Genomic DNA, 26,487 nt, shown 5'->3' with positions numbered 1-26,487 from the left:
CATTATGCAGTATTGGTTGAGGAATAGTTCTGCTGTCAAAAGGCTTGTATTTGTTCTGATTGAATGTGATTTAGGTGATCCCAGTGGGAAGGCAAAATCAGATAAAGTTGAGATTTGACTGGGTTTGCATGACCAATAACCTTTCCAATTTAATAGAATAAATAGTCCTTCTATGTGTGCTTAAGATATCGACATTATCTAATCTGGAATGAATTCTTTTCAGAGGAACAGCAGGGTTTTCTGATATGACAGTAAGGTAGACCAGTTATGCAAAAGCATTTTGCCATCTGGGTGTTGCACAGTGTAAGACTTGGTTAGGATCAGCTTGGTCTGTAGAAAGTTCACTCTCTTGCTCTCTTGCTGTTTTTTACACTAGCAACACCAGACTGTGTAGTTCATGAGTGGAATCAAATATGAAGCCATCACATTGTAGGGAAGCATGGCCAATTAAACTGTTTACTACTATAAAGAATTTCCCATTACATATAAATATAGCCATGTATTTTCATGACTGCTTTCACTAAGAGTTAATAATATCAGACTTTGAAAGGTACATGTATAATACAAAATCATTTTTGATGTCGTCAGGTTCCCGTTTTGGTGCGTGAAGACTAACTACTGGTGCTTTAGAATTTGCTACTATTTCCAAGAAGTGTTGTAAGCCATAGGCAATAAGAGGAAAGACAATAAATGTGTTCATTTTCCAAGTAGTTTAGCTTTTCTATCTGGGCTTTGTTGACCCTTTGAAAGGAATACAGATGACTGATTAGCCAGTGTAACTTAATATATTGTGGTCCCATAACTCCTTTTAAAATTTTGGTGAAATTCATATGCTCTTTCTATAGAAAATGCACACTTGTGCACATGCACACAAACACACATTTTTATTTATAATATATCATCTGAGAGAGTATAGAACTTCTTAAAGCCCATTTATAAATTTCCTCTGGTGAATAACCTGTTTTTCTTCCCTGGTCTATCTTTACATAATCTACTGGAACTTAAAGTCTCCAGGAGAGTTACGTGTTGGAAGTTATGAGTACTGTGGGACTCACTTTAATTTCGAGTTGTGGTCTGTTTATGATCCAGCCACAGGTCAAATCCAGGTAATTATTTGTACTTAAAGTCTAGTTAAAGAACTTGAGCAAAACTCAAGATTATTAAAAGCAAGCAATTCCCCCGATCTCCTTGACCAGATTTATATGTGGCATTTGAAGGCAGGAAAAACAGCTGTCTTCAGTCACCAAGGCTGATGACAGGGTCCCATGATCTAAATGAAGGTTTTAGAAGTATAAGAATCCAAGAGATGGACACTGGAGTATTAGGCAACAGTTTAGACGATGGCTTGACAGGAGGACCAGGCTAAAGAATGGCCAAGAAATAGGATCGATTTTTATATTTAGTATTTGGATCAGGAAGTTGAGCTCACAGGCAGGGACATATCTGGCAAGGTAGAAGAAGCCATTCTGGGCCCCTGAAGCATGGGGCACTCTTTTAGAGTAGAAAAGAGTATGGGTGATGGACAAGATCCTACATCTTAACATCTTATGTCCTTAAGTACCTAAAAGTCATCTATTTTGGAGTTGGCAAATCTTAACATGGAACCTCATTTCTGAAACAAGACTCTTTGGTGTTGAACTGATTTTCCTGATGGAAAAGGGATATCACGACTTCATTTACTTTAGCCATTCATTTGAAAATTAAACACTCAGCTGTTTCTAGGTAGGGGTGAATTAGGGCTGCCCTTATTCTATGAGGTGACCTGTGTCTAATTAGAGGAAGGGTCATTGCCACACATAAGCACACATGCACAGATGCTATGCTAACCGATGACCGTCATATTGCCCAAGCCTACCCAGAAGAAGCAACTTTCTTGGTTACTATTAAGACTCCATGTAGGCTAGCTAGCAATAGCTCTCTGCTTAAGAACCCACAGCTCCACCTCTACACTGTTAAGTTGTTCTCAAAAGCTTCGTGGGAAACTTAGTTGTTTGAATCCTGGCTTGTCATATACTACCTGTGTGTGACAGTGGGCTACATCTCATTTTTTTTTTTTTTTAATCTGTAAAATAGGGCTAATAAAGATGCTACTTAATTTTGAGGGTTATTGTGAGGGTTAAATGGCATATAAGTGTCTAAAATGCTTAGAAACAGCATCTAGTGCATAGTTTTCAGTAAATGTTCATCACTAATATTCTCTTAAATATGTCATTTTGTGAAACAAATGATAATATTTTATTCATGTAATAAAATTTCCAGTAGTTTCACGTTACTGGCAGAATAAAGTTCCAACACTCGACCTGACATTTAAGGCCTGCTCACCATGTGCTTTTGGTTATACATATGTACCCCTCTTTCTTTGACATGTAATACAGCTTTCCTTTAGCCACACTGGTTTCCTCACTGACAACCCCATCTTAGGACATTTACCCACAGTTCTAAGTTTCCTCTTGTCTTGCCAAAAATACCTGATTGTGCAATTCAGACGATGGATTTCAAATGACACTTGAGGAATGGGGCATGGGAAAGTACAAGGAAAAGAAAATCTTTGATGAAAGAATAAAGAAATGAGAGAAAGTCAACATGCTTTTTAGTGAGAAGAAAACAAATTTATATAAAAGATCTTTACTAATATTTTTATTACCTTGGACTATGTTATGCCCATCACACTATACCATACCTACCAACAAACAAAACTATAAGGTAGACACCTTGCACTCTTTCCTAACACTTTTTGCTTAAATTAAAAGTGCCAACATATCTACTACATACTCAATTTAAGAAGGACGTAGAAGCTAAAATGAATAACGGTGGCACAAAGTCTGACATTTTAGAATTTAGCTAAGGAATTAAATGTGTAATTTTTTTCAAGTTACCTTCAAATATCACCCTTTGGGAGGTTGTTTAATTTGCAGGAACATGAGCCTAGTTTGCACTTTAATTAATGAAAGAGGAGAATAAAAAGGAGGAAAGAGAAATGCGCCCTGACCCCCTGTGTTTATCTTTCTGCCTGCCTTCCTTGGTAGTGTCTTTGCTGCGACTAGAAACCATCTAATTGGTTCTTCTCCCATCCTTATGACCCAGTTTTTCTGTTATGCGACCATTGCTTGGCTGAGAGAGAGAGGCTAAATTTAATTGATTTTCTTCCTTAGGTTTGGTGATTATTTACCATGTCAACTGGGACACCATATCAGAAGTTGCTATCTGGCAATGACTTTGAGGGCAGATGAAGCTACTGAGAAGTGTTCAGGTGCCCACAGGTGAAACAAATAGCTGGGTTAACTGGCCTTTTGCTTTTGAAACTGGCATCTCAACAACACTCCACACAGCCAGGTAGAAAGTCTTCATCATCCTGACCATGCAAAACCCTGATCTCAAAAGCACGGGGAAACACATACTTGACTAAGAAAGACCTGTTTTTTATCCTAAGCTTGGGCATTCGTTATTTAGCTGCTTTTCTTAATTTTCACCTATGGATGAAAAGTTGTTTGTTTAAGTGCTTTTCTTAGATTTCATTTTTATTCTTAAATAAGTATGCATATTTGAAGATGGCAGTCTGTCCTCTGTGAGTCTCCAAAAGGATGTGGGATTCCCTGAAGCTGGAGTTACAGGTGGCTGTGAGCAGCGTCATGAAGATGCTGGAAACTAAATTTCGGTTCTCTGGAAGACCAGCAATTACTGGAAAGCACTGGTCTGTGCCATTGTGTTTGCTTGAATTGCTAGGAATAAGACAGTGAACAGAACTACATTTGGGTTCTTTGTGCATTGGTGAGGAGAGTATGTAGGGAACGGGGATGCCAGCACAGCTGCAAATTAACAGTACACAATTCCAGAGAGCGGTCATAGGCTAGTGTGCAAGATGAGGTCCAAGAAAGAGGAGATCCAACGAAAGGGCTAGAGAGACTTTGGAGACTTCCTTGATAAGGAGTAGCGCTGTCCTGTAAAAAGATGATATAAACCACACATATACTATTACATTGTCTAGGAGCAAAATGGAAAAAAGCAAGAAGAATGGTTGGATGTTTAGTAAAGTGCTTGCTGCTAGCATGAGGATCTGAGTTTGTTTGTTTCCAAGAACTTCTATAAGAAAAGCCAGGCATAGTGGGGGAATTCTCATTTCCACTACTGGGAGATCGGAATGTCTTGGGGCTTCCTAGTCTTGGGGCAGTCTAGTCTACTTCACATGTTCTATGCCAGTGAATGGTTGGTTCCTGAGGAACAACATGGGAAGTTAACATATGGCCTCCACGAACATGCTCGATTATGTGAAGGTGTACCCTCACATTCACATGTACCCACACAAGAATGCATCTCCTCAAACATGAAAAGTAAAATAGACTAATCTTTAATGTTACATTATGCATAATCGGATATATAAAATATCGTTTCTACAGGTAGTCACTAGTGAATTTGTAATGAAATATTTGAAAATTGTTGTTTAGAGTCAATCTTTTAAGTCAGATATGCTTTTTACATTCATATACTGCCAATTTGGCTGCCAAATTCTTCTTGTGAATACTTGATCTAAATGAAGTTTTATGAGATTTATGCCTAAAACAATAGATGTCCATATTTAAATTACATCATCTATACTAAAAAACTTTCTTTAATGATGATACTAAGTATCAGCTTTTAAATGGCAATTAATTGAGGCGAGGGAAAGTTAAAACTTCAGTCTCTCCCTTGTAACACTATTCAAGTGTTAACTATCCTCTTCTGAGTGGGGCCACCATACTGTACAGCTGGATTATTGAGCAGGAGGTGGTATTACTTGGTTCGTTTTGGCTAGACATGGAAAGAACGAACAGTATTGGAACATGTGGCTAAGAAGAACCAATCAGAGTGCTTGGTACTGTTTTCTGTAAAGATACAGATAGTAACTAATCAAGGCCCTCTGGGCTATGTACTATCTGTGACAACTAGCCAGATCTGCTGTTCTGAAGGAAAGAACCCATGCGGAATAATCGTGGCTATATTCCAATAACACTTTATTGGCAGACACTAGAATTTGGATTACATGGGCCATGAGCTATTGTTATTATTATTTTTTCACATGTGTGGGATCACTTAAAACTGTAAAGCTATTTATTGCCTTTAAGACAGCTAACAAAGACAGGTTGTGCACTGGAACTTTACTGCCCTGGGAATTCTCAGTGGCAACCCCACTGAAAGGGGATGATGTTCATGTTCCAAAGTGCAAGAAATGCACATCGTGTGATGAAGAGGGCTCTTGCTGACTGAGTGTAGAGTGAGGGAGGAGAGAGGTCAAGAACAAAGCCAGCCACTAGTCTTCAGTTTGAGCCTGACCAGATGCTTCCCACAGTTCTTACTGCCGACAATGCATGATCTATGATCTCCGAGGAGCATCCATTTTTATTTTTGTAGCGAATTTTGTACAACTCTTTTTCCTTCTTGAATGGATGCATTCCAGTGTCTGGAAACTACAGAGCAGGAGATGCTCTTTGTTTAAGGAGTATGATGAAGTGTAGCTGTTCATGTGTAGCCTCAGTATTTCCTTTTTCAAAATGTCATACTTGCATGTAGAATGGCATGCGTCTGAGGCAAACTTGTATGTTTAGTGTCATATTTCATGTCTGCAGAGTCCCGATAAGGTTAAAAGGGTTGATTTTAAGACAGGTTCTATGGGATGTCTTGATAATTTAGCCCTCTCCTTCCCCCTTCTTGTTTTATCTTATTGTAGTTATCCTGTTGGACTAGGGTTTATGGATTAAAACAGTAATTGATTTTGTTTTTACCTTTGGTTTGAATGTGTATTCTTTTTCTTCAAATCCACTAGGCATCTCCAAAGAAACTCATAAATTATAGACAAAGTGAAAGTTAAAATTAGACCTGAGTGTGGTGTAATGCCCAGAGAAAACTATTTGAAAAGGTTACAAGCTGTCAAAAAACAATTTGTATGGTTAAAAGCCACACACAGTTAGATATTGTTAATGGAGGATGTGTAATGATTATTTGGATATTGGTGGCTTATTCCATCTCTGTGGCAACTAATCCCTGTGTTCCTTTGGAAGCCAGAGACCTGGAATTTGACACCTATTATCCTAGAGAAGTGTGTGCAGGAATGTGTCATTTCACATCAAACAAACAGTGCTTCTCCTTTCTCCAGATTTTAATAATTCCCCACCCCCCTCCCAAATTGTCATTGGTGCTGATTGTCAGAATAAAGACTAGTTACTTCTGTGAAAGAATCATAAAATCAATCATGTGGATAAAATTACGGAGCCATCCAGCCAGCTGGTCTCTATTTGGCTCTACTCTGCTTCATTAGTTTATGGGGTGAATTCGCTCCATATTTAAGGAAAGCAAAAACGGCATCAAAACTAGTTTGTAATTAATTGCAGCTTTTTAGAAAGGAATGCGTTTGCAAATGGAGAGCATGCAGCATCGGACGCTGCTTTCTGATTACATTATGGACCTGGCTGAAACGCAACTTTCTTTTGTGTTTATGTTAACGCTGAATATAGGATAGACACTGTTCAGACCCTAAGCACTCCCGTACAAGTTCCAAGGGTTTCTCGTGGGTGACTTGAAAACTTTTTTAAACAACGCACTGCTGTTGCTCAGTCTTGTTCATCTTCAAACAGTGTTAAGAGTCATCTGGCGGTGTGATGCCTGGCAGTGTGAGCCCAGAGTCGTCTCCTTGGCTTGTCATCCAGGTGATAAGATGGGCCTGCACAACTGTGAGCGGAGGCTGGAATGATTGCACATCACAAAAGCACTGCAGCTTCCATGCTTTGCTAGTGGTAAGATGACTAGTGTTAATTACGTGGGCATTTAATGGGCCTGGAAATAACAAATACACGATTCCCTTGATTTGGAAACCATTTACTAAAGGACATAAACGCATTCAAGCAACTCTGGATTGGTGCCTCTGCACATGTACTGCCTCATAACAAGGGCCAGAATAAGTACAACGAACATAAATGCTTTTAAAGAATAGGAACCCAGTAGGCTAGAGCACTAATATTTAATGCTAACTCTCATAAACACAGAAAGAAAAAATCTGTTGAACAATGAAGCCAAATATAAACACGCTTTCCTGTGTCAGAAGAGAGTCCGTTCTCAGAAAACATGAGGCAGAGGCGGGAGAGTGGGGGGGAGGGAGGGAAGGAGAGAAAGAGGGAGGGAAAGAGGGAGGGAGGGAGAGAGGGAGGGAGGGAGGGAGAGAGGGAGGGAGGGAGAGGAGGCTGGGGAGTAAGAGTTTCCTTGGTTAGCACTTGTGGAAACAGGCTGCCTCAGGGCCAGTCAAGCTCCTGACAAGAACATTGCATTAGAAGTGAGAGCCATTTCAGATGTTAGCCCCATGACCCAAGATGAGGAACTCAGAATGTATTTTGAGGGATGTTCAAGTGCACAAATCCCTTTCAGATGCCACGAGACCCAGAGATTCTGTTCCCTGTGAACTCGAAAGCGATTATCTACCACTGGGAAATTAAAGGAAAGGTAGAAGTGCACGAGTAGCCATTAGAAAAGTGAATTTCTTTCAAGCAAATGAGCTTTAATTCTGCCATTTAACACTGGGCAACCAGAATGCGCATCTTTCTGCATTGTCTGCATAACTCATGGGCTATTTTGCACGCAGGATAATTTGTTTTAACTAATTTCACAAAATCCCCTCATGAGCTTGGTAGGAAACATGCTATCCTCAAGATTTTACAGGTAAAGAAACTGGGGTCCAGGGAGGTGGAGTGGAAGTGAAAAGCCTTCCCCAGCTAGTAAGTTCTGAGCCCCATGGGTTGCCTCAGCAGGACTGTCAGCGCCCATTGTCTGGATTGGTTCCAAGTTGAAACACATTTCCCTCCTCAGGTAGTAGGTGAAGCATAAGAAAAAGCCTGAAGGGAAAAGGAAGAGGAGGGATCAGAACTATCCCCCAGCCGTTGTGTTGTGTTCACTTCCAAAGATAACAGCTTTATGGTAAATATGCTAGGTGGCTCTGGAGCAGATAGTTAAGTTTGCTGTAAGCGGGAGTGGGATCACCTAGAACTTTCGAAATCCAGTCCGTTGTGTGCAGGAGCCGGACCATTTGTTTCCTGGTAGAACTCTTCAAAGAGCTCTGACACTCGGTTTCTCCTCCTCCATAAGTGGTAATGTCAAGAAAGTAAAATAATAAGAGAAACTTTTGCTATCAAATGACATAAGGGCTTAAAGAGTGAATGCCATCAACATTGTATGTTTAACGGCCTTAAGCTATACAAATGAAACATAATTCAACATTAGAGTAACCTGCTATGTACAAGTGCCTGCGAAGACCCGCTTAAATTAATCGGGAGAGGGATTAACAACTTTAATCACTTTATGAAACATTCATAAAACGAGGAACCTTCCTTTTCTGGATTAGTGATATTTAATACACCTCCATAGATTTCACGGTACAGAGGTAACTGAGGACGTGTTTCTGACGTTACTATTTCTTTCCTTGTGTTGTTCCCAGCTCTCTGATCTCTGTCCGTACTCACACAGGGCATGCTGCTCTGCTTTTAATAATGAACCAGGTTCTCCCATCACACTCAATTGGACATGACAATTACTTAACAAGAATACCCTCGCAGACAGACAGCCTTTAAACTTTGTAAAACATACATTCTGGTTGCTGGGGCAGGAAGTCCATTGACTTTTTCCCCAGCCACTGTGTGGGCTGCTTTGAGCTCCAGATTTTGGGAGGACGGCGTGTCTTACTATAGGATCTAAATGACCGGCTTCTTTAATAAAAGGAGCAGGAATCCATGTGAACAGTTCATTTGAGATACTGGTGAGATACTCACTTAATGGATGGCTGTGGTGTAGAAGTGGGTCACCTGGTCGTGTTTGTACTTTCCCTACCTTGTCCCTCCCGCACTTTCCTCACATTTAAGGTGACATCAGTTAGGGTGACATCAGTTGTACACTAAAGTCAGGGTGTCACGGAAGCATGACTAACCGCAACGGGGCCAGGAATAGGAGGGAAGGGAATACTATGACTGAGTGAAAAAATACAAAGTAAGGCTAAGGAATATGGGATTCATAGAATTCAGGTACAGGAGAGGCTTAGTACATGCTGACGGGCTGGCGAGGAGAGTCCATTTGGCTTCGCTGATGCATAATTGTCCAAGTTTAGATAATCTGCTAGTGGGATGCCCATGTTTCTGGATTGGCCTTGGAAATTCAATTCCTGAGCATGTAAACTCAGGGACACAAACGTGGGTTTCTGGAAACGAGCAACAGACCATATTGCATGGCATATCCGAGTGGTCAGGAGCAGGTACTGGCTGGTGCCATAATTCTCTTCTTGGTGGATGGGGACACTTAATGCAGAGAAAGTAAGGAGGTAGGAAGAGTTTACTGGGGGAAGTTATTCCTTATCATGACAGGAGGTCTTGCTTATCTTAATTTCATGCCATTATGACTTTAGGTGTCACAGAGTCATAACACATGGATAACTGCATTTTAAAAATCACCTAAGGTAGCACTATGAAAATGTAGTCTGTTTATGAGCAGAAAACTATTATGTATGGGATTTTTAAATCTTAACAGAATGTGAAGGAAGATGCTCAAAAAGTTATCCACATTTTTTTCCATTCAGAGAAAAATCTTCATTAATGTATTTTTTATGAAGCAGGTTTATATATTAAATTCTCTGTCCACAAACCCTGTACACAATAAGCTAACATCGAATGGACAAAGATACAAACTGCCCTCTATATGAGATAAAAAGACCCATAGAAACCCTTAGAAATAATAATAACCTCATAAAGTTAGAGATGTGCCGAGACATACACATCAACCTCCATCTCTGTTCCCCCCAGAATCCCATTAATGTATTTTAAAAACTGGTTATTTTTTTTTGCAACTTATGGAAGAGTTTATTTTGACTTATAGCTTCAGAGGGAGAGTCCATAGTGAAGGGTGTGGGCAGGGCTGGCAGCATCTGCAGTGAAACATAGGAAGAGGGCAAGAAGCTGAGAGGGCACCTTTTCAACCACATACCGATGGGAACCCCCCCTGCCCAGGCTACTTCAGACTTGGTTATAAATTTTAAGAACTTTTAAAAAATGTATTGACATATGTAAAATTTTCTTAATATTTTAAGGCAAATATATATAGTGTGCAATAAGAATTTAGCGTATTTTAAAAGTTTTAAAGTGGAAAGGACAAAACGTTCTCTTTTTAATACATGTCCTTGTGTCCTGGGTGATTATTATGTAAAGAAGGAGCCTGTGCATGAGAGACTGAAATACTTGGTTGTTTGTTAAAGGAGACAATTCTGACCGTGGTCAGCAGTGTGTAGTAAACAGACTCAGTATACTATGAACAAAGGGATTATTCAAGGCCTTGGCAAGACTGTTAAAGAGTTCTCCTGCTACTTCAAATGGTGCAGAATTGAAAATATGTAAATTATTGACTTCTGGAAACTTCCATTGAATATATGCAAACCTGTTGCTACAGAATGTGGAACTTAAGATGATGAGAGATTCTGTGATATTTTTGGCCTCTCCAGGTTTCCATATAGGTATGATATTTACATTTTATTTTGGTACAAGTGGTTCCATATTTGTCTGATATGTATATGTATATGATATGTATGTATTTAAATATACACGAGAGAACTTCTTATAGCCCAAGGTGGTCTGAACTAGCTATGGTAGCTGAGGCTAGCCTTGAACTGATCCTTCTGCATACACCTCCATAATGTGGAGAGATCGGAAGCATGGTACAGCCACCAGGCCCACTGGCTAACGTTATACTTTTCATGATGAAAATTTAAAGTGAACAAAACAACTTTTATCAGACTATGGTTATATAAATATTTTATTACTAATCACATAGTTTAAATTATTGTGCAGAAGTTGAAGTACAATGAACTTAACATCTTTAAATTCCTGAAAAGGCAAATGTTTTTTGCCATGATCCCTGATGCAGGTCGTATCAGCAGCTTCAACTTTTCTAATTGATTTTTTTGATCCATATTTCAGTCACTTTTGCTTTTTTTAACCTTTGATTGTCATCTACCTTATGGTCCTTTCATATATATATGACATCAGATCTCATTACAGATGGTTGTGAGCCACCATGTGGTTCCTGGATTTGAACTCAGGACCTCTAGAAGAACAGTCGGTACTCTTAACCATGGAGCCATCTCTCTAGTCCCCCACCTGTCTTTTTTAATGACTAGTTTTTATTGAAATGGCTTGGGTTATAAGTTTCTGAGTCTCTGACTTATAGATAATTACTTTGTTTTGTTTTACAGTTGAACAGCAAAGCATAGCTTCAAAACAACTGCTTCCAGACTATTACATCAGTGGCTTTATTGTTTTATAGCACTTGGACAACTTAAATTGCCTTCTCGTTAACTTTGGTTTATTTTTAAAAGTCTTTCCTCGTGGATTTTTTTTTTTCAGTTTTAAAAATGTCAGTTTTTTCTTTGCTTCTTAATTGCCCATAAAGTGGACACTGGATGTCTACATCTCTTAACATTTTTCTTTGTATTTTTTCTTCAGGATTCTAGATTTTTAATGAGGAAATTCTCAGAAGGTTAAAAGGGGCTTGTCTAAAATAGCAAACCTGATTTTCCTTCAGTATGGAGAAGAAAATCTTTAAGGAGGAAGCACACATAAACCTTTCACCAAAGATACCTTGACCTTGGCCAGTATGTGGCCACATCCCTGAGGAAGATCACAATGAGATGGTGACAAAAATCGGAGGTTCTGTGTGGGAGAAAGTGCTTTCAGTTCAGTGCTGTTCCTGTTTGTCATAGCTGACTTATTCTGTACACCTTTCTTACAAATACTGGATCCCAGCTTCCTCTATTTTAAAATGACTCTTGTATAAGACTTCCAATGTAGGTAGGTACTCATGAAGCAATAAATTGAATTATTATTAAAATAGTCAGCCAGGTAGCCACCAAATGCTTATTGAGATCATAGTTAAAACTACATTCATTTGATTGAAACATAACCACTAAAATTATGGAAATGGAACCACTTGAGAGGGTAATATAGTTTATCAAATATATGTACCATTCTAAAAGGTTTGGACTTTTAATCACTACTCTGAAACTGGAGTTTGAAGAGAACACAAATGTATCTCTGTAGGCAAAGTTTTAAATTCTTAGTAATTTAACAGATTTTTACATAGGCATTTTTTTTTTCTTTCTGTCTGTCTTAGAGTGGTGGGGACCCAAGCAGAGCAATCCAGTGCTAAGAGTCACACACTTCCAAGAATGGAACTACGAATTTTGTTCTTCCTATCTAAGAGAGTCTAGCAGACCTTGAAAAGGAAGGGAGTGAAAACCCACTTAAAAAAAACCCAGGATAAATGAACTAGTAACTTATATACTAAAGAATTTGTGTGCAGGATGCAGTTGAGTGGCCTCCAACAATGCACATAGTTGTACAACCATCAAAATTTTATTTGACATTTTTATTACCTCCCACAGAGAAACCCATTGCCATCTTGCCTTAATCTATCACCTCCCAAATTCTACACACCTGCTAATAAGCTTTCTGCTCCCATAGATGTTCTTATAGACATTTCTTCAGAATGGACTTGTCCAATGTGATTAGTTTATGTGTTCTGTTTATGCAAGCTGTATCAGATGGCTTCAATGCAGGGTCATGAGAATCATCGCTACAAGATTAATTATCCTCATGCTGTGATACTTGGGGCTTCCCTTGAGGGGTATCAGAGGATGAAGCAAGAGTCTTGGCAAGAATGTCTTTCACCCTGGTGTTTGAGATGTACTGAAGCTCAGCTTGGTCATTTCATTCTGTATTATTGGTGGTGGGCAGAACCATTTAGCATGGTCTTTGTGCTTGAGTATTGCTTGCTGGAGATTAGAGTCCCTGAACAAAGCTCTAAAAGCTGAAGAAGAATTAAAAAGTAGCTTTGGTGTAGATTGTCGACTTCCTCCCCCAAACACTGTGCTGCACAAGTCTCAGAGAGCCACATAGACACCATTCCCTACTGAAATTTTGGAGGACCCTGAAACAGAAGTTGTATTAGGTAAGGAAAGGGTTCAAGTGGAGAAACAAATCCCACTTTTCCAACTGTGGTCTTCTTCCCCTTGCAAAGCAGGCGTGGGTTACAGTAAGGGGGCAATCTTTAAAACGAAATTTTGATTCGGATTGGAGTATATTTTTACAACAGAAAATAGTACCGTTCTAGTCCTGAGATATTGATAAAGACTCATGAACTATTTTTGAGTCCCTTTGACTATGAGCCATAGGAAATAGTTCGATGAAACTGTAGAGTTTTTGGTCTTAAGGTGATAGTGCAGTCTGACTTCAAGTAGCTGTTCATAACTTTTGTACAAGCCTGTGGCATGGAGTGCCCTTCTGGGTTGTCAATGACTAGGGATTGCTTAGCTCACATTGTTTGAGTAAAGGTCAGTATCACCTTAGGAGATCTCAGATCTTTTGATAACAACTAATTTGATAAATAAAATATTTAATCAACAAAATGTCTTCTGAACTAGTAGCATATACAGAAACAATGCTCTTATTTCATGTAGAAATAGTAGCACTTGAACTAACAAAAGTAGACTGTGTGCTTAGTGTACTCTTAGACATTGCTTTTCGGTACTGGCTTAGTCTCTGAGAACCCAGGTCCCAGGGTCCTGTGTTTGGTCATGTCAGGCCCAAAATCAGGGAAAAGCTTATTGGCTAAAAAGCTTGGCATGACATCTTAGAGACCCAGAGCACGGAGGCCCTTTACACAAACAGAACAAATCCCTTTCAGTGCTTTTAGACCTTAACAAATATGGTGATGTGTAAAACTCTACTTCCCCCACCACATGGCCAGCCCCTACCCTGCAGAACTCTTTTCAGCATTTCTTAAATCTGCACCATTGAACAATCTGAGTTCATTGTAACAAACACAATCTCATTGAATTCAATTCTGAAGAGACTTTACACTTGAGGAAGAAAGAGGACTGATCCTGTATTCTCTTTAGTTTAAACAAGGGACAGAACCCAGTAAATGAGAAAGGAGAGCAAGCTGAGCTCACTGGAATGGATGGGGAGGGACAGAGAAAGAGAGAAACCTCCCTGGGCTTCTATTTGGTAAGAAATCAACTTTCAGGTGCCCTAAGAACAAAAGTACAATATTAATGTCAGGGCTTTAGTCTTCGACTGTTAGGTGTCATGAGTACAATTTTATTTCCCTATCACAACGTGATACATTTGATTTAAATTCTTTCCCATTGTAGGTAGGGCTTGCAGTCAGGGCCGTAGGACCCATGAAGTGGGAACGGAAATGCATGCTGGTAGCTATTTGCAGAACTAATAAAGATTAGAGCAATCTGAGTGTGTATAGTTTGCAGGAGCTGCTGGCCACCCTGGGCTGATAAGCCTGCGCTGTGGCCCAGGCACATGATGATGCAGACATTGCCTGGTAGCATTATGGTGATCTGAGGCACTTTCATTACTCACCCATTCCTTCAGTTGTATCCAGAGTAAAAATAATAAGCCAGAAGCTTCCCTGCTGTTTAACCTAATAAAAAATCATTCCCAATTCCAAGCCCAATGTCTATTATTCAAAGCAAATTAGGATCACTCAGACAGATTTCCTCTTCCTTCTCTGGGACAGCTGACCTCCCTCCCCTGAAGCTGTCGACCCATGCAAATGTTACACTTAGGATCTCACTCTTGATTTTAGGGTGCTACAAATCCCTAACAACTTAACAAGCCAAACACAGAGTTAGCTTTGCAATGCTTCAGCACACAAATTAGCTAGACAAATAAGAAGGATTAAAAAAATCTTGAAAATAGCACTTATCATCAGTCTCCCATTCAGAAATAATGAAGGGAGATGGTTTATACAGATTTAGTAATAAGACATGACATAAATGTAAATATAATACGTTATGACCTTTCTTCTGGAGAACAATAAGCATTTGTTCATTATTCAGAGCCTCTTTGTTTACAATGAATGTTGCGATGAATTGAAGTTATGACATCAATTAAATCACAAGTTTATATTATTTTCAAACAGAGAAAATGCAGTTATTTTAAGGCAGGTGGCAAAAATGATGAGCTACTGTCTATTCTTGGTCTCCAAATGAGTTATACAAATTCAAGAAAGCAGCATTCAAGATGCTGTACAAAGCCAGGATCGTATATTACTTTCCCCCTGAACAAAGATAACATTTGTAGGATCCCATTAGCAATAAATCTTTTCGATTTTTTCACTTAAATTCTTATGATCCCAATGGGAAGGATAGATAATCAGTAAATAGAACTCTGATATCAGCCAGGAATTTCCCCGAATTACAGCTGAAGTAACTTGACAGGGGATGAAGAAAAAAACCTCACTCACAAATGTTGATGAATGCATTTGAGTTTTTCTTTAAATGCACCACTAATATGAAAACAAAACTTCTTACCTTGTCACACTGAAAAACACAGGAAATATAATATACAATTACCAGTGATATAAAGTAAATATCCTTGGATAAAAAAGAAAAAAAAAAAAAAAAAAAACAGTCACAGACCATAGCATAGTTTTAAAGAATAGTGAGCTTTAATATGTTTTGGAAGTATCACATAATAAAATCTAAATAATTTGGTGTTATGTATTTTTCCTCTTAGTGATTTTTACTGTAGAGTGAGAGACAGATGGAGAATTGTTTTTATACATTCTTTGTTGTATTACTCCAAGCAGTGGTTATGGCAGGAAAGAAAAACATAAAGGTGAGGGGGGACTGGAATATTGTATGTATTATAGTTATAGGAAGTCACAATCAACCTTGACCATGATACATAAATGTCTGGCACTAAAGGACAATCCCAGGGAGCCCTGGGGGATGAAATAATGGAGGAGAACTAATCTTTTTTCATTGCCTGTAGACAAAAGAGGCTCAGAAAAGGTAGACTGTATCATTCCCTGGAACTTAGCTTAGAGATGAGGGTCATTTCTCTAAGGTCTGGGTAGCACATCCTTCCCTCTCTTGTAAAGTAGATTGGTTATGGACTTGCGTTGAGTGCCACGTTAGCACCTGGGGTCACTGGAAATCACCAGCAGATTGTGGGAGTGTCAGGAAGACTGCTGGTAGTGGTGACATCAGAGGACATTCTTCTCTCCTACCAGTTTGTAAAGATTGCTCACGGTGACTCGACCAGGAGACACCATTCATCCCAAAGCCACTGACAGCTGAAGCTAAAATATACCAATAATAATGGGAAAAGAGAGGGTTTGGGTGAAACTTTACCCCCAAATACAAATTATAAAGTAATTAAAGTTCTTTTTCAACAAAATTTAAGTTATAGTAAAAATTATTCAAATGAATCATTAGAACAAAGGATTAACTAAATGTGGATGTTTAAGGAAGCTTTTTAGCTTTATTTTAGGGCATCAGATTCTGTGCTTTGTACTGTCTTTATAAACAAATTTACATGTTACAACCACTCTAAAAACCAGTCTGGCAGTTCCTCAGAAAATTGGACATAATACTACCTGAGGACCCAGCTATACCACTCCTGGGCATATACCCAAAAGATGTTCCAACATCTAACAAGGGCACATGTTCAACCATGTTCATATTAGCCTTATTCATAATAGCCAGAACCTGGAAAGAACCCAGACGTCCTTCAGTAGAGGAACGGATACAGAAATTGTGGTACATTTACACAGTGAAGTACTTACTATTCAGCTATCAAAAACAATGACTTCATGAAATTCCCAGGCAAATAGATGGAACTTGAAGTTATCCCGAGTGAGGTAACCCAGTCACAAAAGAACACTCATGGTATGTTCTCACTTATAAGTGGATACTAGCCCCAAAAGCCTAGAATACCCAAGAAACCATCTACAGAACTTATGAAGCTCAATATGAAGGAAGGCCAGAAGGTGGAAGTCCTTCCTAGAAGGGAGAATAAAACACTCATTAGAAGAAATAAAGGGACAAATAGAGGAGTAGAAACTGCAGAAAAGATCATCCAGAGACTGCCTACCCTGAAGATCCACCCCATATGCACCCAATAAACCCATGCACTATTGTTGATGCAATAGTGCTTACTGGCAGGAGCCAGATATGGATGCCTTCTCAGAGGTTCTGCTATAGCCATACTGATACAGAGAAGGATGCTTGCAGCTATCCATCAGACTGAATAGGAGGACCCCAATGAAGGAGCTAGAGAAAGGACTGAAGGAGCTGAAAGGGTCTGCAACCTCATAGGAAGAACGAAATTATCAACTAAACAAATCCACCACAGCTCCCATGGACTAAAACACCAACCACTAAGTTCACATGGAAAGACCCATGGCCCCAGGTGCTTATGTAGCAGAGGACAGCATTTTCTGACATCAGTGGGAGGAGAGGCCTTTGGACCAGCGAAGGCTGAAGGCTCGTTTTCCCAGTGTAGGGGAGAACCAAGGTGCTGAGGTGGGAGAGGGTGGTTGGGAGAGGGAGCCCCTTCATGGAGGCAATGGGTGGGTGAGGGTGAGTGGGATTGTGGGAAAGGGATAACATCTGATATGTAAATGCAAAGTATGTGCAATGAAAAGTTCAAAAAACAAATTTACATAAAAATATAACATGCAAAACCCTTCTGAAGAATTACTAGTTCTTAAAACATGGTTTTGTTATTTGGCTTTTAAATTGATCTCTTTTGAAGTTTGCCCCCCCCCCCAAATGGTTTCAAATTTGTGACTTTGGGAGAGGGATCAGAGGTCATTGCTAGTGACTTGGGCAGGTCTTCAGTCCCATCTTATTGTACCTTATAAAGCCTGAATTTTGAAATGAGTCTTTACTTTAGTTTTCAACTTCGGTTTCCTATTCGCTCTGGAAGTTTTGGGCTTCAGGCAGACAAGGTACTAACTGATCGAGATGTTGGTTCCATGACCCTGAACCTATTAATTGAAGGGAGTAGCTGACTTGTTACTTATTTTATAACTGGCCAGTTCACAGGGGGAAGATTCCATGCTACCACAGCCTTCGATTTCCAATGGATCCATCAGTAACTGATGAGATTCACAGAGTAAACACCCATGTTAATTTAACCATCTTTTAGAAAGAGAAAAAATACTATAGGGGGTAGAATAGATAATGGGTAATATGTTAAATAGTTTTTAAAAAGTCTCTCTCTCTCTCTCTCTCTCTCTCTCTCTCTCTCTCTCTGTTTCTCTCTCTCTCTCTCTCTCTCTCTCTCTCTCTGTGTGTGTGTGTGTGTGTTGCCTGTTTGTGAGTATGTACAGGTGATTGCAGAAGACTGAAGAGGACATGAGATTCCCCCGAAGATGGAGTTACATCTTCATGTGGGAGCTGGAACTGAACTCAGGTTCTCTGGAAGAGAAGTACATACTCTTAACTACTGAGCCATCTCTCTAGATACATAAATACCTAATAATTTTGATTGTGAATTATGTCCTATGTCCTGTACTCTGAGGACATATAGATTTATGTCTCAAAATTCTAACTGCCCTATATAAGGGAGGGCAGATTGGTTTTAATTTAAACAAATTTTATTATTAGATTCCTCAAATTCCTTTACTATAAATCTTCGTTCTTTGTATCTGGAATGTAAATTAGCGCTGATCCTCCGTATCTGAAGACAGTGTGGGTAGCTCAGGATAGATAGAGGCGGGTCAGGTCTCTCTTCCATAATGAACTGAGGATCTAGGAGAAATGAACAAGTACAGCTCAGGCTGTTCTTAGAAAAATCCAAGGCAACTTGATTCTGACACCTTCTGTACATGTACCAGATCCAGCCCTCGGTGCATTGTGTAGATAATTTAATTGAGCTCTAACGTCCCGAGTGACAGTTAAGGTTATATTTGCACTGAATTTTTTCTGAGGCTGTGGTGTTTAATGGTTGTAGTCTACCACCTTTCCAGAGTAAGTCAGAGTAAAGACTTAGTTCCCAGAGCCTGTGAAAGCATCCTGGAGGGACCACTCAGAAATACAGGGACAGCGTTTAAGAGGTGCCATCATCTGGGATGGAAGCCTGGGCAAGAAAGAGCATGACTTCTTAGCAAGGCCCAGGATGTAGTGTATGGAAGGCAAGATTCAAGAAATTCCCCATTGCTTCTGCCAGTACTGTAAGTGTACTTCTAACAGGGAGTGTCTTGCCCTACACTGTCTAGCATATACCAGTGTGCTTCCATTCACACTCATGTTTAGTGTGCTAACGACAGAAACTTCCAGATGAAATCTCATGTCTAATCATTGTCTCAGTTTTGTGTAGAAGGTTTCAAAAGCCTGATGCCTCAGGCAGTGTACGTAAAAGGGATGGTTTACTCCTCAGCTGCCTGGGATTCCTTCCACAATGTATATTTACCAAGAGATGTCACATGGGACTTTGCATTTATATAATGCGTTTTAGGGCAATGAAAACCCAATAAAATCAGTCAGCTTATTTAATGTTCAGAGTGTTTAATAAGGTTTTTTTTGAATGAACCATTTAAACGGGTTTTTTTTCTTTTTTTCATTAATTAATTCACCAGAGCACCAAATACGTATCAGATAAATGAGTTGTTAGGGTCCCCAGTTTAGTGGAAGATGTAATACAAAAAGCGCTAATTAGGCAGGCAAGAGCTTTAGATAATTAAATAGTGATTAATAGATTTTCGTGGAACCAAAATTAAAAGTAACTAATTGGTGGAAAAATATTTAAAATCACATGCATAGCACATACACGTTGAACACAATTTTTAGGGCTACTAAAATAGTTTTGATTTTGTTAAGTAACAGTCAAGGTTTTGATTTTTTTTTCCATTTTGCCCCCTTCTGACATTTTGTGTCAAAGTGTTCCCATGTTAATAGTAGAATATAATGGAAGTTTATGTAATTAAATACAGCAAGAGAATTTATAGACCATTTATCATTGGATATGGGTCATATACTGTGGATTTCAGAATATAAAAGGGGATTTCATTTGTAGCCCACTCTTGCCTGAAGCTTACCTAATGAAATCTTTTTCACTCAGAGAATTAACAGTGTATCCAGCTGAAAAGTATTTGGAATTCTCTGTGCACACTGAGCAGGTCAAAGCAGAAGAAAACCCTGCCTACTTACAGGGGATTTTTGTTGCTTTTTCTTCAGCCTAAATTAGGCAGCTCTTGTTCATTTAGTGCATTTGAAAGGCGCTGAACTTTTAAAATTCTGAACTGTCGGCCCCCATCATTTCATCTGACAGCTGACACTTTGAGAGTGTGGAACACACAAATCGCAGGAGTGGGCTGAAATGCTGCTAATAAAGGCTATTGTTTTTTTCCCAAAGGAAAGGAGCACCTAAGATAACTATTTGCAGATCCAGCAGGGTTTGTTATGATGCAAAATGCGTGTTTGGATATCACAGTTTTCCTTTATTACTTGCAGTGCATAAAATTGCCGTGGAAAAACTTGAAGAAACATAAGCCCAGGTTTATCAAGAACCTCACTTTCCTTACCCCCACCCTCAACCATCATGCCCAGGTAACATACACTGAGCCTTCCTTCACTGAGGCACGGTGAGATAATTTCCCAGCCCCGAGGTCATGGCGAGATGTTTGCATTTATGGGGAACAGAAGTTCTAAAACATTTGCCTGTCTTTTTATTTGCTGTGATTTGGTAGCAAGTGGAGGAACGAGCCCAGTGATTCCGTGATTTCATTCATGAATAGCCACAATGCTTTTGGAAGCTCTTTGAGTCTTACTTGCTACTGTGCGACTTCTGAGGCCAGAACTGGCCAGAAGCTTGGACTAGCCTCAGTAAGCGCTTCAGATCTGTTTATCTGATTAAATGACCTAGCATGAGACACTGTCTTTTTTATCAATACTGTCTATGTAATAGTATTTAATGCCAATTATTTAGCTGGCCAGAGGATTATTCTCATTTTACTTTATATAGGAAAGAAAATTTTCGAGATATATTTTGTCTAGTTCATAACTTATTATGCTCATGATGCTGGCTCTGTTCAATAAATCTGTTTTAAATATTTTTATGAAACCCAGTGACTCTTGCTCAGTGTTCCATTAAAACCACAGCAAGACGTTTAAGGCACTGAAATAGTCCTGACCCAAAAAACAGGCCAGAAAGGTTAGCGTTTGAAGATTTAATTACGACTAGGGTATAGAGGAATGGCAGGCTGTAGGGTCAGAGGGAGTTTTCTTCTCTTTTTACACATTTAGTTTTCAAGAGTAGGAAAAGGAAATTATTTTCAATATTGTTTCTTGCTCATGAACTTTGACAGAGATGACTTACTTAGCTGTCTAGACAGGGAACATATACATACACATGAAAACATTAAAGAACACATTGCCACAAGGCTTTAAATAAAGTTACTATCATGTGCACATTCTTATACTTGTCTATACAAAGAAAGGTTGATCAAGAATGGTTTCAAGTGAGAATCCAGAAAGTTCATGTAACATTTTTAGGCATAACTGTTCAGTGTTGCAGGGAATACTCATCTGGGAACTCAGTGGAGAAAAACTACTCCAAACAAACAAACAAACAAACAAACAAACAAACAAACATGCACAGGTCCATGGTGGGAAAATGTTCTGTTTAGATTCAAGGAAATATTTATGCAAATTACCTTCTTGGGGTTGTCATCTGCATGGTTTAGTTGGGAGGGCGTGGAGAGGCAATTTGCATCATGGGAAAAGGGAAACTGTTCCAGGAGAAACCACTTCATGGTTTCCCAGCTCCTCCAGCTCTTTCTCACATTGTGTTTAACATCGAGTCACTGTCCTAAGCGTTTTATACACACCTTCTTCTCATGGTGGGTCAGAAGTTAACAATTCCTGCCTCTTAGGGGAGGTGAACACGAGTCCCAGGACAGTCGCGGTAAATGTCAGTTTCACAGATGGGTCGAGCCCTCATGGTTGTTTTCTGCGGGAGATTTTCGACCCTCATGCTCACAAACAGGCTGTCAGGTGAGTTTCCTTCCGAAGGCTTTTAGGAGGGATGGGAACCTAGATTGGGTCGTTAAGCTTCCTGGGTTAAAGGTAATTACGGAGGTTTTCAGCAGTGGAACCAAAGCAAGTTCAAAGAGCCTGATTCCATTGCACCCTTGATCTTTCCGTCAGTGATTTTGTGGATGATAGGATATTTAGGTTGGGAAGCAAAGGCCTGAGTGCTCAAACATATTTAAAAGAGACCAAGAATACCTTGATGTAAGGCTGCATTTTTTAAGTATTATCTGGGGCAAAAGTTTTTTTTTTCCCCCTTCTTTTTAAATTTATTTTCCAAATCTTAAATTACCTGCCACTCCGTTGCAGAAAGCAGTTTTAGAACCTTGGCTTTGCTCTGAGAGTCTCTCCACATAACGTCAGAAGCCTCCCAAAAAGGGTACTTTGAAAGATATATTGCAAATTGTTATGCAATTCCCTGTTCATTGGGCCAGTAGAACTAGGAATTTGGGAAGGTTTTTATGTGGGGTAGGGGAAAGAGAGGGCAGAGAATTGACAAGAAAATTTATTTTTAAGATACTAAAACCTGGGCGGTTTTTACTGCATAGCCACGGGACGCTGGATAAAATCATATAAAAGAAGGCACTGGACACACCAAACTGATGACTATTAGGTTCCAGCAGAGCCTTTGAAGACTATTTAAACACAGGAGGTCATTGTTGATTTCAGATTACTTCTAGTTTCACTGAGGCCCAAGGAAGAAGGAGGAAGCATTCACTGAATGGTGATTATAGCTGTTTTGACTGTTATACGGCTTATGCACAGAGGGAAAAAAAAAGGGTCAGTGATCTCTCTGAACCCTGACTGATGTCAAATGACCAGTGATCGTCTTGTGTACTGCAGAGCGCTGTGCATCTCGGGAAGGGATTCTTGTGTTTACAAGCCTGGACCTGACACACCTGTATTTACATCTCAGCTCCACAGTTAATAGCTGTGGGTCGTGGAAAACTCACCAATTCTCTTTAGGACTTGATGGCATTAGTTTAGTGCACATAACAATGATCTCCATCTCACACAAAAACCACACAGCTTGTGAGGCTACCACACCTAGAGGAAAACCTGCTACTGGCAAGTCCCTAAACCAATAGAATGTCCAATGTAAAAACTTCCCTTCATACCTAGAGAGAAACACAGCTCTCACAACTCGTCAAAGAAGCTTTCTTTAGCTGTAGATGGGAACTATTACAGAAATCTACCACTGGTCAAATCCACAGGGCAGCTGACTGTAGGGTGTGCAGCCTCAACAGATACATCTAGAAAACAACCCTTATACCTAAGACCAAGGAAACATCTCAGAAGAGGGCAATGGTGAAAAGATTGTAAGAGCTGGAGGCCAGAATGTCTCCTCGGAGACAGTATCTTTTATATACAACAGGGAAGTTGCATCCATGAAATCTCAACAATATGGTCGCCAAAATAAGACCTGTGCAACAAAACATCCCTTGACATGCCAATATGAATGAGGGGAATCTTACACGGCCTCACTACTAGATAAAGAGCAACAGGAGACTAATGGCCATTAAGAGAAGGAGCACCAGTTTTCTCCACCAGTGAGCTTTCTGATAGAGTATCTAAGCTCAAGTGGTCAACCCTAAGCACACCTATATAAGAGCAACACTAAAAGCTATTTAGGCTGTCTATATATACTATATACATGTGTGTGGGGGGGGGGATAATTGAGGGTGTTTGGGGAGGCACAAGAGGAATTGGAGGGGGGAGAAGCTAGGGTAGAAATTATGTCAATATAGTACTCACGTATGAAATTATAAAAAAAAAAAAACAAAACTAAAATTGAAATAAATAAATGTCTTCCAAAAGTGGTACTGTAGACAGGCATAGTGGCACACAATTTTAATCAAACACTCAGAAGGTGGAGGCAGGAGTATCTCTGTGAGTTTGAGAGCCACCTTGTCTACACAGTTCCAGTCCAAGCAGGGTTGCTTCAAACAAACAAATGGGCAAACAAGCAGACAAGGAAGCAAGCAAGTAAATAAATAAATAGAAGAAAGGAAGAAATAAAAGGTTGTATTGTTACTGAAAAACAGCAAGTGTAAATTATTGAGTGTCACAAGAGTGATTCACTGAGGATGATTTCCATGTGGGCATCCACTGCCATCTTGTAAACTTTAGACAGTTGATAATAGGGCTTTATGGAGACTCGCCCTCAAATGACTGTTGTGTGAATAAACCTTTTGCTATTGAAGGGATGAGGAGGAAGTGATGTCTCTCTTTGATTCTAAGCCTAAGGGGAAAAGTCTTCTGTATCAAAAACACATGGCTTAAAATTTCTGCATCTGAGCCTGCAGCATTGATGGAGTTTTATGTAAAGAGATAAAAATCTTTGCATGGACTGTCACAAGCTGTTTGGGTGAACAGAGCTGCTGTTGCAAAACCACTGTTGATATTCTTAAATGGGCCGCAATGAGAACCACCTGTAAGTCAGGCAGGAGGTTTGGGTACAGTGGAAATCATCATGAGATTCAGGTCAAAATAATGAAAATGAGGAGGGAGGGGGAAGAGAGAGAAATGAGAGGGGGAGAATGAGAATATAAGGACACATATAAGTTAGTTCAACAGGTGTGACTTCTTTTAGAAACAGGCTTTGGAGGAAGGAGAATATCATTTGCCGGGTGCTACTCAAGAATACCTCAATATTTCTGAATTCACACATATTTCATATTTTCCTATCCTAATTATGGCAGACCTAAAGTAGTTAGGAGACAATGTCACTCTAGAAAACACATTATTGTGAAGACAGAGCAAAAAAAATCTAAGGGGAAGACTCTCTAGAAAAAATACTAGTTAGTAGCCATGGTTGTCTTGTCGGCAAGAGAAAGGCAGAAAGCAGTAAAAATTACCAACAATTTACACTTTCCTAGACATCATACCACACTTTATCTCAGTTGGTATTCCTGAGGAAACAAACTGAAGGAGGTTTGGCATCTAAGAACATTCATAGAGTATTTTATCCTAGACAAACTTGACAAGACATAATGGAAAGAAGGATAAATTGAATTAAATTGATTAAATTGAATATTCCTCTTCTAAGCATTTGGTTCTTAAAGATTCAGATCCCGCTCTTGTCGGATCCACATTAATCGATGTGGTACATACTTATGAAGCAGCTAAAGTACGATAAATGTTTGGGTTATGTACGAGTGTTCGGAGGACTTTCTTAAACACAAAGAGTCCTCGTGTAGAATAAAGAAATGCATGTTAATAGTTAACCTTAACATAAGCAAAACCTATGTCTGGTAGGGATGGGAGTGTTGCACAAAGGTCAGGTGCATGAACTCTCTAATCAATAGCTCAGCTCTGCCACTTATTAGCTGAGTAACCTCTGCAAGTTCTCTGACTCCACTAAACCCTGATCTCTTTCCTTTTGGCAAAGCAGAGCCATACCATGTCTCTAGCCTTCTGAGCACAGAGGTACTCACTATTGCTATGGGCCATCACAATTGAGAACCTTCCGGAAGATGTTTTGGCATGTCTTAGTCTCAACTTTGCAGAGTGTTGAGTATACTTAATTAAAAAAAAGGGGAGCAAATTAAAGCAGTCTTGGACTTTGATGCTGAAGACCTTGTCCAGCTTCCTACTCCTGGCTGATCTCTATCAGCCTTACACTGCAGTTCACATACTGGTTGTCCATACAGATGTCTAGGAATGACAATGAAGGTAGATCTGACTGAAAACCTACCAGCATAGAAGGACATGCTTCCTCACTCGTAGCAGTGGTTTACTTTGTGGAAGCCTGACTCACAACATTTGGTCTCTATTTTCTCTTAGCTTGCAGGTTGAAGCAGTAATCTTCTGTGGAATGCCCTAATTATTAGCTTTCTACACATCTAAGTTATGCCTTTGGAAAATCAGTATGGTGACTCTGGTATGGTATCCACCTAGGATAAGGGACAATATTTGTAATCTCTCCATCTCTCTTTGATTCAGTGAGGAGGCTTTTTAAATATCAAGAAATACCAACACAGTATAGCGGCCAATCATTACAATCATGACTCAGAGAAGCTAAAAGTGTGGGCACAGCAGTAGGCCTCATTGGACAAGAGGAAATCACAGTGTGTTTAGACCATATGATTGATCACAGGCAGGAAAATGACTCAGCCTGGAACAATGTTGCTGAGTCATCAGGACTAAATCCCGTCCCTCTTCCCTACCCTCCTCCCCACACCATTCTCTCTAATGGATTGCAGGACATATGACTCAACAACTGTCTCCACTTCTGTGGATTCTTCTGGGGGACAATTCAGTCCAGTTCAACTACCTGACTACATGTGAGACTCCTCTATTAAAGTCTGAAAGAGAGGGGGGAGAGGGGAGAGAGAGAGGGAGGGGTAGAGGGAGAGGGAGAGGGAAAGGGAGAGGGAGAGGGAGAGGGAAAGGGAGAGAGAGAGAGAGAGAGAGAGAAAGAGAGAGAGAGAGAGAGAGAGAGAGAGAGAGAGAGAGAGAGAGAGAGAGAGAGAGAGAGAGAGAGAGCCATCAAAGACAAATTGAACTACACTGAGGGGCCCGATACAGTAGTTCAGTAGTAAGGTCCCTGTCTACTCTAGCACATGACCTGGATTCAGTTTCCAGCACCACACAGC

The sequence above is a fragment of the Micromys minutus genome, assembly GCF_963924665.1.
Source record: "Micromys minutus genome assembly, chromosome: 17".
In the NCBI taxonomy this organism is placed as follows: Eukaryota; Metazoa; Chordata; class Mammalia; order Rodentia; family Muridae; genus Micromys; species Micromys minutus.
The sequence above is the reverse complement of the archived record's forward strand: the minus strand, read 5'-3'. Positions refer to the sequence as shown.